Genomic DNA, 5,139 nt, shown 5'->3' with positions numbered 1-5,139 from the left:
AGAACCCACCGAGGCCTGGCGTGCAGAACCAGAGCCATAGGGGCCGCGTCTGGCCACAGCTTTGAGATCTCAGTCACTTTTGAATCTTGAGAGGTGCCCCCAGGGAACGTCTGCTCCTTGGCTTCATCGCCCTGGTTGTCCCCAGGCCTGAGATGGACAGCTAGTGGAAGAGGACTTCTGTGCAGACGTGGGCTTTTCAACTCAGCTGTGGTAGGAGGAAGAATGAGAGGATAAGGAGTGCCCTGATCTGTCGGAAGATGACTTATGGGAGTTTCTAGAATGGCTCCCGGACCTTGGTGAAGGGGTCCCTCTCTAGAGGACTGGGATCTGGAGCACCCCCAGTGAGGACTGTGTGCTTGCAGGTAATTCTCCAGTGTGAGCAGTGCCTGCTCCATAGCCTGCTCCGTTGCACCCGTGGAAATAACGGCCTCCCACAGCCCCTGTTGTGACCTCAGAATCTCATTCTGCTTCCCTTTGGGTGGTTCCTTCTCTAACGGGAGCTGGAGAACACGAGACTCAGAACGCAGTCTGTGCTTCCTTGACGAGACACAGATTGGCTTCAGGCCAGAGACCTTGACAATGAATCGGAACGAGATCTTAACACTGATCCCGAGGGAAAAGAAAGAGATCCAGCCTTGGATTTGTCTGGTTTTGACATCTCTGGAGAGAGGGTCACTTGTAAATTATCTTCTATATGAACGATGGCTCCGCTGGATCCCAGACGCCACCTCAAGAGGACGCTGGCAGTGGGCTCTGTCCATCTACCGGGCAGGACACAGCTCTGGACCGACAGTGATCGCTGCTGCAGTCGCACAACTATGCCTGGATTTCGAAATTTTGTGGACAGAAATAAAACCGTACTTCATTTGCATTTTTTCACAAACTTTTTCAAGACACCGTATAGCTCATGGCAGGATGGGGCCTGGCATGTTTAGAAAGAGAGTAGGTCATTGCCCTTCAGTGCTATGAGGGCCTTGAAGACCACAGGGCTCTGTGTAATAGGGATCGGGCGGAGGGCCCTGCTCTGAGCTGTGTTTGGGGAGGGTGGTGCTGGCCGCTGTGTGAAGGAGGAGAGACAGGAGAAAGGGGAGACTGTCACCTTGCTCTCAAAGAAGCTTTAGGACATCCCAAGCCTGGTAACAGTCACCACATCCCCTCTGGATAGGAGCACGCAGTGGCTTGTAGTGTAATCGCTTCTCGGCTCACACCGACAGATAGGTTTCCCAGGGCAAGAGCCAGCAGGCTCTCCATGGATTTGTAACCAATCTCCAAGGCCCATCTTGAACACTATTTTTAATTTTTTTTTAACTTACAAAAAGAAAGTTTTACTGGAATATAAAGCACGTCCCACACATGCACCTGGTTGAAGTAGTACTATATAACTCAGTGGCAGTTAGCATGTTCCCAGAGTTGCATGACCATCACAGTCAGTATAAGAAGACTTTCATTGGGACCAGCAGTTAGCCTAATGGCTATGTCGCTGGACTCCCATGTAGTTGACCTCGGTTCGAGTCCCGGACCCAGTGGCTTAAGCTCATGCCAGGCACGTGTGCGTGAGTGCCCAAGATCCCTAGAGGAGAATGGAGGAGAAGGGATTGTGGAGTGGCCATCCCCCCTGGGGGTGATTTCTCATTTTCTGTCTCTCTGTTTCTCTCTGTCTCTCTGGCGAGCACACGTACCCTATAGCAAAAAACCTCTCCAAAAAAAATGAAAGAAGACTTTCATTATTCTTCAAACAAGCTCATGCCCGTTGGCCATCACCCGTCCCCAACCCATCTTTCTGGTTCTAAGCAACCCACACCTGGCCTTCCCTCTGTCAGATTCACTTATTCTGGACACTTCATGTCCATGGAATTATGGAAGTCTTCTGGGACTGGTTTCTTTAGCTTCCGTAGTGTTTTCAAGATTTGTCACACTGTGACTATATCAACATTTCTCTCCTCCTCATGGCCAAATAAGTTTCCCCTGTGTGGATGGGATGCCACATGTTGTGTAACCGACGGGCGTCTGGGTTGCCTCCACCTCACGGCTGTTATGAATCCCTGTGAACAAGCCGAACTCCGTCTCCTATGGAGTCTTTTCACCATCAGTCACCGCGGCTCCCCCCTGAGATCCATCTTGGGAGCGTGTATGGAAGCTGGACGAGGGCCGACACTCCCCACCTCACCAAACCCTTCTCTTGGAGACAGGCATGTCGAAATATTTGCATGGGAAACAGCAAAGTGAGCCTGTTTCTCCATGTTCAAGAAAAAGAGAGTCCCTTGCATTGAAATCTTGCCATTCGACATAAAATGACCACCATATTAAAAAACAAGTTCATCTGGCCAATGAAACGGGTCAAAATGCCATGAAGTGAAGCGTGGTGGCTCTGTGATTAATAGCAGAGTCCCTCATGCTCAGAAAAATGCTGTTTTCAGGCTTCATCAACACTTTAGTGAAGACTTTTCACATTCAGGCTCTACAGAAAATTTGCCTTTTTTTTTTTTTTGCAAGTGATTGAAATGATCGAGTTATAAATGATGAATTTTAAATGAGGGCACGTCTATGCCGGCCTCTGGCAAGCCCTCTGGACTACCCCTAGGTCCATAAAGTGTGCTTCCCTACCCTCCTCGTGCAGGCCTGTCTGATCAGAAGCCTCTCCGCGTTTGGCTTTGGTCACCCTCTCTCCTCCCCCAGTGTCGCTGGCCCTAAAATGGCTCTTCTTGCCCATGTCCTCGCCCTCTCTTCCAAGGGCCTGGAAGAGCAGACACAGTAAGAGGTAAATGATACTCGGGCCACTGCCTGCCCCGCCCTGCCCAGGATGCTGGCCTCGTCCTGGCTCTGACCCCTGCAGAGGGTCCCCACTGTGCCAGGAGTGTCTTATCTCCCTCCGCCCTTTCCATGTGTCTCCGCCTTAACATACTGTTCTACTCCCCCCTCCTCCTCCGGGCTGTGGAGGGCAAGGAGCAAGGAGCAAGGAGTCGGTCTGCGGTCAGGGCATTGGATTTGGATCTGCCATTTTCAACCATGTGACCTGGAGCCAATTAGTCAACCTCTCTGCTTTTCCAAACCCCAAGGTGCAAAGTGAGAAGAAGAATGCCGACCTTATTAGCTCACGGTTAACTCCCCTAGTGCGGTGCTAGGTACGAGGCAGGTAAGCTGCATGCATCCTTGCTCCTCTTCATCTCTCAGACAGCTAATCAATGACCCTGTCCTGTGAATGTCTAGGGGACCCGATCGTGCATTACTGACTATCGCCCCTGCAGACAGAAGCCCCCCCACCCCTGTCTGACTTCTGCAGCTCCCAGACCTAACACAGGCCTGGACCCTGAGGCTCTGCAGGGACAGATCATGCTCTTCCCACCTGTCCCAGGGAGGGGGACCCCTGCCGAATGTCACCAATGTAGGGAGAACTGAGAGCGCTCAGTATCCGCTGCCCGAATCGATGGCTGGATCAGGATCCCCACGTGCCCACGTCCTCCCACCCCGTCCACAGCTGGGAGGGAAAGACCCTAATTCATCCGGGTGCCACTTCCCGCTGCTTCCAGGAGGACGAAGATGATGAACGCGCTGCGGATCTCACGGAATAAATAGTTCTTGTAGAGCCAAACTAGGTAAGGTGATTTGCAATATGGATTTTCCCCTCTCAGTTATTAGAATGTGTTCAGTCAGCACATTCAGCCTCTGTCTCCAGTGATACATTAAATTAACTGCGCTCACCTCCAGCCCCGCTCAGGTTTTGGATGGGGCCCTGCGTTTGTCTTGGCTGGTCAGGCTGAGGGAAGCGGGACGTGGAGAGCAGGAGTCGGGGTGCTGTTGGACAGACGCTCACTGGCTCAGTGCTCTCTGAGGACGTGGGCAGGCTGAGGGAGCAAGGGGAGGGAACTGGCAGCTACCTCGCCCCTGTGCAGCCTGCGTCTTGCCCACAGGACCCTGCACGTAGTAGGTGTACCCTGTGCAACCGTCCTCCTCCTGGCAGGCCTGCCTGACTGCGTGGGAAGCCTCAATGATGTCCACACCCCAGAGCTGGCTCGGGTATCTGGTGGTACTGGGGATAGGCCAGGAAGCAAGGAGCCAGGACGGCTGCAGATTCTTACACAGGAAAACCTGGCACAGGGCGGGGCCGTGTGGCTCTAGAGTAAGGCCGTCTAGAGGCAGCTGTGCAAGCCATGAAGAGTCAGGTGCTGCAACCAGTGAACAAGGCCACGGTGCCTCGCTCAGGCTCCCCATCTCCTATCTCTGCTGGGGTGAGTCTGGGCTCCCAGTGCACCCCGTGTGTGGGTTGGTGTCCTTTTTTAAAAAAAGATTTTTGTCAGGACCAGCAGTTAGCATAATGGCTATGTCCCTGGACTCCCATGTAGTAGACCGCGGTTCGCATCCCAGACCTGGTGGCTTAAAATTCACGCCGGGCGCGTGTTCGTGCATGCCCAAGATCCCAAGAGGAGAATGGAGGAGAAGGGATTGCGGCGTGGCCATCACCCCCCTGGGGGGTGATTTCTCGCTTTCTATCTCTCTGTCTGGCGAGCGCACGTGCCCTATAGCAAAAACCTCTTTAAAAAAAAAAAAGTTTTTGTCTTGTGGCGTGTGTACTTGCCAACCAGAGAGAAAGAGAGACAGAGACAGTGAGAGGGAAAATGAGAAATCATCCCCCCCCAGGGGTATGGCCACACCGACATCCCTTCTCCATTCTCCTCCTGGGATCTTGTGCATGCACGCACATGTGCCCAGTGTGATTTTCAGGTCACCGGGTTCAGGATTCAAACCGTGGTCAGCCATGGGAGAGTCCAGCAATGCCATCTACTGCTGGCCCTGGATTTGTGTCTTTTTCATCTTCTAGGGTTTCTGTGTTCCTGGGGAGTTTTTGCTCCCATCTGTCAGAGCGGCCTATGCTTTCCCCGAAACGATCCAACAGTACAGACACTGCATCATCCTCAGTGGGAAAACTTGGGAGGGTTCTGGGTTGAGAATCATTTAATAAATGATTCGCGTAGCTCAGCTTACACCTCTCGGGCCCTTACAGGCTTTGCCGCAATTCTGTCCTTGGGATGAAGAAATGAGGGGACCCCATAGGCAAGAATGTATTTATCTTTTTAGGTTTTTGCCATAGGGCTCTGTGCTTGCTAGAGAGAGAAAGTGAGAAATCACCCTCCGGAGGGTGGC

At 52.5% G+C, this 5,139-nt stretch overlaps 1 pseudogene; it reads right to left on the bottom strand.

Moving 5' to 3' along the window:
* Positions 1-4,209, bottom strand: part of LOC102484952 (thyroid hormone receptor-associated protein 3-like) — a 6,275-nt pseudogene extending 2,066 nt beyond the window's left edge.
* Positions 4,210-5,139: the final 930 nt, after the last annotated feature.

The sequence above is a fragment of the Tupaia chinensis genome, unplaced genomic scaffold (genome assembly GCF_000334495.1).
Source record: "Tupaia chinensis unplaced genomic scaffold, TupChi_1.0 Scaffold000578_2, whole genome shotgun sequence".
Taxonomy (NCBI): Eukaryota; Metazoa; Chordata; class Mammalia; order Scandentia; family Tupaiidae; genus Tupaia; species Tupaia belangeri.
This window is presented reverse-complemented; position numbering and strand designations above follow the sequence as displayed.